The sequence below is a fragment of the Dasypus novemcinctus genome, chromosome 2 (genome assembly GCF_030445035.2).
Source record: "Dasypus novemcinctus isolate mDasNov1 chromosome 2, mDasNov1.1.hap2, whole genome shotgun sequence".
In the NCBI taxonomy this organism is placed as follows: domain Eukaryota; kingdom Metazoa; phylum Chordata; class Mammalia; order Cingulata; family Dasypodidae; genus Dasypus; species Dasypus novemcinctus.
Window position 1 is genome coordinate 170,263,371 of NC_080674.1, and position 10,700 is coordinate 170,274,070.

Consider the following 10,700-nt stretch of genomic DNA (forward strand, 5'->3'; position numbering starts at 1 on the left):
AGAAGTGGGCTCGAAAGCAGTGAGAGGGTGCCAGGCAGCCTCAGGGGTGACCGAGGCTCAGAATCATGGCAATTCAGAGCTGGAGGGAGTACACTGACATATATATCCAGGGTACAGATATGAAAACTGAATATCCAGGGTACAGATATGAAAACTGACTAGCAGAGAGAAGGAATTTATCTGAGGCACTGACAGAGAACTCGGGTTCCTGCCCAGGACACTACATTATAGGACTCAAGGAATTACAGCTGAAAATACAAACAACAATTATCAGGGCACTGCGCTAACTGCTTTACGTACTTTTTGTTTTTTTTAGGAGGTACCCGGCATTGAACCCAGGAGCTCCTACGTGGGAAGCAGGTGCTCAACCACTTGAGCTACATATACTAAGTTTGAAAAGATACAGAGAAGATTAGCATGGCCCCTGCATAAGGGTGACATGCAAATTTGTGAAGTGTTCCATTTTTTTTTTTTTTTTAATTTTGTACTCAAGACAGCCTAACCCCTAAACCCACATCTTTGTCGTCGTGCAGAAACAGACACAACCACCATATAACAAGTACTGTTTGCCAAGCCCTTCTCACTGGTCATGCTTCTATTCCAACCACCTGTAGAAGGTATTAATTATCCAAAGCACAGTGAGGCCAATTAACTTGCCTAATGTCATACACATAAAAAGTGTCAGAAGTAAGATGCAGATCCCTGTTTATCTTACTGCAAAGCCGAGGCTCTGGGCCGCTCCACTCAGGATGGGATGACCTGCACACTGTGAAAAATATGCACACTCAGGTCCAAGGCATCTCTTTGTTCAGCTCTTCATTCTCTCATTCTACATAATAGTGGGCTTCTGCTCTGCCACAGGCCCTTGCTTACAAGATCAGTGGCATCCCAGTGCCCCTGAAGCTCACATGGGGAGAAGACAAGCGACCAGTTCCATAATGAAATAGGAGTGGTCAGGTAGGGACGAGCACTGGGTGTTAGGACACGTCAAAGGAGGTTGCCACAGAAGGCCGACCGAGTCTTAAAGGCCAAGCAGACTATGTCCAGGCAAAGACAGGCCAGGACCAGCCCAAGCAGAGGCACTGAGTTATAGCAGAGCTCCAATTCCAGCAAAAGCAGAGGTCAGAGCTTCTACTCCAGCGGGGTAGGGCGGAAAGAGAGCTGGAGCTGAGATTCAAGAAACCGCTGGAGTTTGGACTTTAGCCTGGAGACAATGGGGAACTGCTGCTGGGTATTTAGGTGTGACTGTGGGTTTGCATTTGGATAAAAGTGCATATATAAGACTGTTTTTCATGCGGTGGGGGATATATGGGGACCTAATATTTTTTGAATGTAATATTAAAAAAATAGACAAAAAAAAAGACTGTTTTTCTTTGAAATTGAACAAATGTATGTTTACACTACCAGATGTTTGAATCAGACCAAAAAAGCGCATTATGCTAAGTGAAAGAAATCAGCCACAAAGCACTACGGACTGTATGATCCCATTTATATAAAATATAAATATAAATCCGTTTGTAAAGATGGAGTTAGATTAGTGACTATGTAGGGGTGGGGAGGGACTGCTAAGGGGTGGGACTTTTTTCTTTTTTGGAGTAATGAAATTGTTCTAAATTTTTTTTTTTTTGTGGTGATGAATGTGCAACATTGTGATTATACTAAAAGCCATTGATTATACACTTTGGATGATCATATGGTATATGAATACTTCTCAATAATGTTGCTTAATAAATAATTGTGCAAGAATAGCCAGAATTAGCAGCTATGTACAGTAGGAGAGCAGAGCATAGAAAGATCAAGGGGTGAAGAATTTTCTTGTTAGTGTATTTGTTTCTTACTATTATTATTGAAATAATGAAAATGCTCTAATGATGATTGAGGTGATGAATGCACAATGTGATTATACCAAATACCATTGATTGTACACTTTGGATGGATTGTATGACTTTATTAGTATGTATCAATAAAATTGATTTGTGAAAAATGAAGGAAAGAAAAAAAGCTCAGGGGTCTACAGGGGGATGGTTCCTTAGAGTTTCCAGAGTGAACGGGGCTTTGGTGATAGATGAGCTCTGGACGTGAGGGGCTGGAGGGAGGCGTGGGGTGGGAAGGGAATAACAGGCAAATAGGGTGGGGAGTGGGTGGGGTGAGGAACCATGTGCAGCAGGTGAGAGCGGGAATCCACCGACGGATCTGAACCTGGCAAGAAGGCCACATGGACCTCAATCACCCCAAGACAGCTGCTGGAAGACCCTCCCCAAGAGTCTGCCATTCAGCACAAGATTTCCTCCGGAAGCCAGCAAGGACTTTATCATTGGGCCCTCCTGGGGGATTGATGGGTGGGTGATCAATCAAAACAGCAAACAGCTGGAAACCCCTCCCCCTGCCATTCGCAAAGGGTGGAATAATAAACAGCTCAAAAGCAGGCAGGAGGCCTGAATGTGCTCTCTGGCCTTTGGACCCTGGTTCCTGCCCTCTGCGCCCTGCTCTTGCTGTTTTTCCTCTGCCATGACGGCCACAGAAGTAAAACCTGGGCATTTATAATCTATAATGGGGAATTGTAGTCTGTAAATCAGCCCGCTTTATGACTTTTGATCCCCTTCCTCTCTGCCTGGGACCCTTGATCTCTTTATTTTCTCCCATTTCTCTTCCCTCCCTACCTGAAATACTGGCCTAACTCACTCTGATGTGCTCTTGAAATTCGTTCCTGCAGCATAGCCAAGAACTTAGACAAAATCCTGTAACACATGGATGAGAGAGAGGGAGGAGAGACAAGTCCCACTCCTTTTTCTTTTTTTTTTTTAAGGTCCATTCCTGACCCTGTAGGCTGTGAGATGTCTTAGGAGCATTCGTGCACTCTGTCCCGGGCACTCTGTCCAGGGTATGCTGGACATATGGGCCTGGATTTTAGGAAAGTGGTTTTAAGGTTCTGCTGAGAACCAACTCCAGACCTTCCTTCCTTGTGCCTTAGTTTCCTCATCTGTAAAATGGGGATAATAACATTACCTACCTCATAGAGTTGTTTTCGAGATTAAATGAATATAAGCTATGTAATTAAATGCAGAAAAACACTTATATCAGGCACAAGGGGGAATCCTTAATAAAGGTTAGTTTATATGAATTGACTGTAGCTGATAGTTATCAAAGAAAAAGAGCTGATCTAAATACCTGAGGAAATTTTTCTCTCTCTTCCCTTTCAGGGATGGGCTGGGGGGTGGGGGTGAGGGTGGGGGTAAGGAAGAGCATAGAAATGCAAATGTCACCTGGGAAAGATTGGGTGGGGGTGCCACACCCTCACTCCATCTCTCCCCACCCCTGTGACGTGTGCAAACACACCCTAGCTGGGGAGGTAAAATCTTTGCTAGGTGTTGAATCAACTATAAACCTTGTAAAACTGAGGGGGTTTGGAAGGTTCTGGAGGACTTTGAGCCTTTGAGTGTGGGGCTTTCCAGGCCCTGTTTTGGGAGGAGAGAGTGGCCAAGCCTTTTCTGTGCTCCCTCTCACAGAGTCAGGGGACTTTCTGTATAAAAGCACTTTTGATTCTAAGGAGTAAAGGAAAGAGCTCAAGTTTGGGTTCAGAATCGAGCTCGTTCACTTATTCCTCCATTCAACTAGTACAATAATTTTTCAACCAGAGGTGAATTTGTCCCCAGGGATATTTGACAATGTCTCAGGGTATTTTTGAGTGTCACATCTGAAGTGGGGGTGTTACCGGTTTTAGTGGGTAGAGGCCAGCAGTGCTGCTAAACATCCCCAAATGCTCAGACCAGTTACCTACAACAACAGAATCATCTAGTCCAAAATGCCAATAGTGCCGAAGGGGAGAAACCATCATGGTAGCATTTACCGAGAGCCTGTGGTGTGCCTGTATCAGGAGATACCCCCAGGGAACAAGACAGTCAAGGGCCTACTCTCTTGAAACTTTACCTTCTGGGAAGGGCAATAGACACTGAACAAATATATTCACACCGTGCTCCATCTGGCTCCTACAGAGCCTTTATGATTAGAAAATGCCTCCTCTGGGCACTGGGAAGGGGCTGTAGAACACACCCTACACAACTGCAGATAAGCAACACCTAGTGATGAAACTAGTTTTGGGGAGTAGATGTGTAACCAGATATTTTTTTTTTTTTTTAAGATTTATTTATTTATTTATTTAATTCCCCCCCTCCCCTGGTTGTCTGTTCTTGGTGTCTATTTGCTGCGTCTTGTTTCTTTGTCCGCTTCTGTTGTCGTCAGCGGCTCAGCGGCACGGGAAGTGTGGGCGGCGCCATTCCTGGCAGGCTGCTCTTTCTTTTCACGCTGGGCGGCTTTCCTCACGGGCGCACTCCTTGCGCGTGGGGCTCCCCCACGCGGGGGACACCCTTGCGTGGCACGGCACTCCTTGCGTGCATCAGCACTGCGCATGGGCCAGCTCCACATGGGTCAAGGAGGCCCGGGGTTTGAACCGCGGACCTCCCATATGGTAGACGGACGCCCTAACCACTGGGCCAAAGTCCGTTTCCCTGTAACCAGATTTTGTCTAAGTTCTTGACTATGCTGCAGAAATGAATTTCAAGGGCATGTTGGGTTAGTTAGGTCAGTAATTTATTAAGGTAGGGAAGGAAGAGAAATGGGGGAAAATAAGAGATCATGGGTCCCAGGTAGAGAGGAAGGGGCTGAAAAGTGATAAAGAGGGCCGATTTACAGACTACAATTTCCCATTATAAATTATAAATGCCTAGGTTTTACTTGCATGGCTATCATGGCAGGGGAAAAACAGTGAGGGCAGGGTGCAGAGGGCAGGAACAGACACACGGACCTGTACCAGGATAGACACCAGGATGGGCCAAAGTCAAGAGGGCCAAAAGCAGCCATCTTGGGGGTATCGATGTCCACCCGGACTCTGCCAGGTTCCAGATCTGTCTATTGATTTCCTATCTAGCCTGCCTCAGATGTAGCTCAAGTGGCTGAGCGCCTGCTTCCCATGTACAAGGTCCTGGGTTCAATCTCTAGTACACTTTTAATAGATTGCATGGTCTGTGAATATGTTTTTGTGTGTGTGTGTGTGTGATGAATGTTTTATTTTACTATTTGCTTCTCTAAAATTTCCTATAGGGTTTTCTGTTTTGCTTTGTTTTGCTTTTAACTTTATTTTGTACATTTAATAATTGAAAATATAAACAATTAAAAGCTAAAAAGAAAACACAGTTGAATAAAAACATACATTTCTCAATTAAATGTACTAGATATCTATAAGTTATTTTTTGTGAATCATACAATATGTTGCACAATGCATTTGGTTCATAGTAATGCAATCATACAGTATTTGAATATATCTTAATAAAATGTTTAATAAATAACTGCAAGAATAGTCAGAAATAGCAGCTATGTACAACAGGAGAAACAGATTAAGAAGTAAAGAATTGTCTTGTTTGTTTTTTTGCTCATTATTATTATTGAAACAATGAAAATGTTCTAATAATGATTGAAATGATGAATGCACAACTATCTGATTATACCAAATACCATTGATTGTACGCTTTGGATGAATTGTATGCTTTATTAATATGTACCAAAAAATGTATCAATCAAATTGATTTGTTTTTTAAAAACAACCCAAAAACCAAAAACTAGTTTTGGTCCAGTGGACACAACTTACCAAATGGACAAGCATACCATAGTAATCAATGTATAACTGTTCCCCACTTTATAAATAGACTCCATACGTAAAATGGAAACGCAATTCCATCTAATTAGAACATTTCCCACTTGCTTCAGTGTTTGCCCTAGAAGTGTTCCCTTCCACTTTTTGAATGGCTGATTCATGAATAGCTAAATAAACCTGTGAGATCCTAAATTTAATGTTATTGAAAGTTTTTCTTTTAATAGTTTTGGCGATGAAGGGGTGTGTGTGTCGGCTTTAAAGGCAACTGCTGATGGCTCTGGGGATAACGAGAAAGATAGGTGAAGGTGCCCGTTGAACCCTTTGAGCTTTCTGTCTTCTTTGTTGTCCCTGAGGGTTGTGGGTGAGTCCCTCTTGGATCCAAGCCACATTCTTTCTGTGTTGGAGCTTTCTGAGTTCACTAGATTTCAGTCAAAAGATTAGTGGAGTGAGTCAATCTTATTGACTGGAAGGCTCAAATTTGAGCCCAAATCTCTAGCATTTTGGTGTAGTCCACAATTTCTTTTACCAATTTGGATTCCTTTTATTGCTTTTTCTTGCTTAATTACTTTGGCTAAGAATTTCCAGTTCAATGTTGAATAATGGTAGTGACAGTGGGCATCCTTGACTTTTTCCCAAATCTTAGAGGGACAGTTTTGTCTTTCACCATTAAGTATGATGTTAGCTGTGGGTTTTTCATATAGGGACATTCCAGTTTGATATCTAGTAGAGAAGAAACCAATTTAGGAGATTGAGAAGGAGTGGCTAGTGAGGTAGGAGGGAAACTGGGACATTTCTGTGGAAGAAAAAAAGGGTTTCAAGTAAGTATTTCAAGCAAGGGGAAATAATATACAAGAAATCAATAAACTAGTGGGTACTGAATACTGGAACTGCATGTCTGGAAACAGGGCTGGAAGGAGGAAGTGACTAATGACGATGGATCGGAGGTCCCAGGTGAAGTTGAAGATGAAACGTGGTAGGGAAGAGTGAGTTAATGTTAAACAAGTGTTACTGGATTTTATCTAGATTTTTGACTATGCTGCAGAAATGAATTTCAAGAGCACGTTGGGTGAGTTAGGCCAGTGATTTATTCAGGTAGGGAAGGGATGAGAAATGGGAGAAAATAACAGATCAGGGTCCCAGGTAGAGAGGAAGGGGGTGAAAAGGGATGAAGAGGGCTGATTCACAAGCTACAATTCCACATCCCAGGTTTATTTGTGTGGCTTACACGGGCAGAGGAAAAACAGTGAGGGGGGCAAACAGAGGACAGGAACCGGTCTGGAGGCAAGAGAGCAGGGAGAAAGAGCTCAGGCCTTGTGGTTTGCTTTATAAGCTATTAATTATTCACCCCTTTGCTAATGGCAGGCGAGGGGTTCCACCTGTTTGCTGTTTTGATTGATTACCCCACCCATCAATCCCTTAGTGAGGACCGTATGAGAAAGTCCCTAGGGAACATCCGGGGCTTTTTTTTGCACCCAGAACTCTTTGTTCTGGATAGCAGAACCCCGGGGGTGGGGTTCCTCCAGCAGCCCTCTTGGGTTACTGATGTCCACGTGGACTCTCTGCCAGGTTCCAGATGCATCTATTAATTCCCTATCTTACTAGTCTGCTTCACAAGGACAGACCGCCTTAAATTGGGAATTTCGGAGGAGGTGTGATGTAAAAAAAAACCAAACAGGCGACTGAGAGAACTGAGAAGGGAAGGCTTCTAGGGATGCCAGCTTTCGGGGCAGGAAGGAGAAGGGAATGCCCAGAGAAGAAGCTGAGGATCCAGCAGCTTTCCAATGAGGGACCGTGGGTTCCTGGGGGAACCAGGGAATCAGGGAAGGGTGATCGGGGAGCAGCAAAAACTTAGGTCAGATTAGAAGTTGTAGGAAGACTGGAGGGACCGAGGTCCAGGAGAGAGCCGTGGGCCCGTCGGAAGCTTGAGCTTCAGGTGGTGAAGGAATGAACAATTCTACCAACACACCCACAGCCTAAAATTTTGCTATTGTTGTTATTTTATCATTTCTCCAAACTACAAAAGAAAAGGGCCCTGTGAATTCCTAGGGGGCAGCCGGGCCAAGTTCAGCCAGGTAGGAAGCAGGCTGGGTGAGGCAGGGATCGCAGGCCCCGGAAGGCGGGTGAGCGGCCTGGGGCTGCAGCTCCGCACTCCTCCTCCACGGCGGCTCGAGTTTCCAGCGCTGAGTGTCGATCACTGAACCTTTCAGAGCCCTAGGGAGCTGGGCGTGTCCCCGACGCTTTGTAAGAGAGGGAAGAAAGAAGAGGGCGCTCAGCAAACCCTCGGGGCCGGGACCTAGCCCCTGGGCGCGGGACCCTCCTTTGGAAGGAGACGGGAGGGCTCGGCCCCGGGGAGGCCAAGGCTGGGCGGGCCGAGGGGAGCGGGAAAGGGGGAGGCGGAGACCCAGGCCCGGCCCTTTCTGCGGGGGCGAGGCCGCGCGGTGCCCGGAGCAGCCCGGCTCCCCGCCCACCGGGGTTCGGGCGGAGCCGGCGCGGAACCCGAGCCCCGCGGCCCGCCGTGCGGTCCCCCAGGCCCGCGCCCGGGGCTGGCTGGGCCTGCAGCGCGCGAGCTGCTGGGCGGCCTCGGGCGAGTAGCCTCCGGTCTCGGGGCCTCAGTTTTTCTCCTCTGTAAAAAGACACTTGGACTCTCTCCAAGTTTCCTTTCAGCTGGAGCAGCCTTGCACTGAGCAGCCTTCTCTGGATTTGGGAACTCTTCCCTCCCCCGTAGCTTTCCGGTTAGCCCTGGGTCATCACTGATGGCTTTCATGCAGGCTCTGCCTCCTTGGGGAGAGAGAACTGTGTGCTCAAGGGCCAGGTAGTAAATATTTTAGGCTTGGCAGGCCCTAGTTCTGTCACGACGACTCCACTCTGCTAATGTAGGGAGAGCAGCCATCGAGGTAGTTCAGCAAATGCGCGTGGCTGTGTTCCAATAAAATTTGGTTTATGCACGCCGAGATTTGAATTTCTTACAATTCTCGCATTATTATCAGAAATTCTAACTCAGGAAGTGTCATCCTCTTGATTTTTTTCGACCATTAAAAAATGTAAAGACCGTTTTTAGCTAGCAGGCCACTGGGCCGCAGGCGACCCTGGTTTAGATAGTCCACGTTTTGGGGCGTCCCCGCCCCTGCCTTTCTGAAGCTGTTCCCTCTTCGATGAAGGAAGACACTATTTGAATTGTTGCCGGTGTGTGTCCGCCAGCACAAGGGGACTTAGAGGTTAGGATGGTGGCTTAGGCAGCGGTGCCCCCAGTCCCTGAGCACGTACATGCCACCAGCACTGCGCTCCGCCCTCCCTGCACAGTCTCATTTGATCATTTCAGGCCTAGGAGAAACAACACCTTCCCACTTTCCCGGTAAGGAGACTGCGCTGGGGCCAGCAAGTGGTGGTAGGTCTGCCTGCCGCTCCAGACTCTCCTTCCTCCTCTTCCCCTGAAAGAACTTGGAGTTGCTTGGTCTCCCTGTGTGACCTTGGACAGAAAACACTATCTTTCTGGGCTTCTGTAATCTCTTCAGTCAAGGTGTGACTGGATTCTGTCTAGGTTCTTGGCTGAGCTGCTTTAATGAATTTCAAGAGCACACAAGGTGAGTTAGGCCAGTAATTTATTCAAGTAGGGAGGGAAGGAAAATGGGAGAAAACAACAGAGCAGGGGTCCCAGGTAGTGAGGAAGGGGGTGAAAAGGGATGAAGAGGGCTGATTCACAAGCTCCAATTCCCCATTATAGATTATAAGTCCCCAGGGTTACTTGCCTGGCCAATTGGCAGAAGATAAAAGGTGACAGTGGCGTACAGAGGGTAGGACAGGCAAAAGAGTCAGGCGACAGCATGCACTCAAGTCTTGAGTTTTGCTTCTAAATTGCTAATTATTCCGTCCCCTTGCTAAGGGGGGGGGGGGCTTCAGGTGTTTGCTGTTTGGATGATTACCCCACTGGTCAGTTCCTTAGTGAGGATCAAGATAAAGTTTCTAGGGAGGTTTCCGGCTTTTCCTTGTTCTCAGGTAGGAGTCTTTGTTCTGGATAGCAGAATCCCGGGGGTGGGGGTCCTCCAGCAGCCGCCTTGGGGGTTTCTGGTGTCCACGTGGACTCTGCCAGGTTCCAGATGCATCTATTAATTCCCGTCCTTACTAGCCTGCTTCAAAGGGACAAGAAGTAACACTTTCTATGTGCGGTTGTCACTTGCATTTCCTTATTTTAATCTTCAGTGCAATCTTATTTTTGTCCCTAATTTACAGAAGAGAAAACTGAGGCTTGAAGAGGTTAAGGAAGGCTTGAAAGCTGGTTCTGCCCGAGCCTAGACCTGAGCCCTTTGTACGGAGAACAGTTTCAGAATAACCTATTCACAGGCCCCAAACAAGGAGCCATTTAGGACTCTTCCCTTTCCTTAACCCATGGCCATTATATTGGCACGTTCTTTTGATTGATCCTAGAAAATATATCATGAATATCCATTTGTGGGTGGAAGTGGTAGAAAGCCATAACATTCTTTGGGAGCTAAATTGTCTTTTTCTTTTTTTTAAACATTTTTTTTTTTGCCCCAAAACGGCCCCCTGGTTTCTTTTGCTCATTGTTTGTGCTCATTGTCTGCTCATCCTCTGTTTTTTCTTTAGGAGGCCCTGGGACCTCCCATGTGGGAGACGGGTGCTCAGCTGCTTGAGCCACATCTGCTCCCTACAGTTTTCTTTTTATAAAAAAAAAAAAGGTATTTATTTATCCTCCCCCATTGTTGTTTTGTGCTTGCTGTCTGTTCTCTGTGTCTATTTATTGTATGCTCTCTGTGTCTGCTTGTCTTTTTATTTTTATTTTTTAAAAAGATTTATTTATTTATTTATTTCTCTCCCCTCCCCCCCCCCCACCACAGTTGTCTCTTCTCTGTCTATTTGCTGTGTCTTCTTTGTCCGCTTCTGTTGTTGACAGCGCATGGGAATCTGTGTTTCTTTTTGTTGCGTCATCTTGTATCAGCTCTCCATGTGTGCGGCACCATTTCTTTCGCGCTGGGCGACTATCCTTACGGGGCACACTCCTTGCGCTTGGGGCTCCCCTACGTGGGGGGCACCCCTG

General features: G+C 46.2%; 1 non-coding gene across 1 annotated transcript; it reads left to right on the forward strand.

The window, feature by feature from the left end:
- The first annotated feature begins 360 nt into the window (after nt 1–360).
- Nucleotides 361–469, forward strand: LOC111766255 (U6 spliceosomal RNA). The gene has a single exon (XR_002798347.1). It is a non-coding gene; the product is annotated as a U6 spliceosomal RNA (small nuclear RNA).
- Nucleotides 470–10,700: the final 10,231 nt, after the last annotated feature.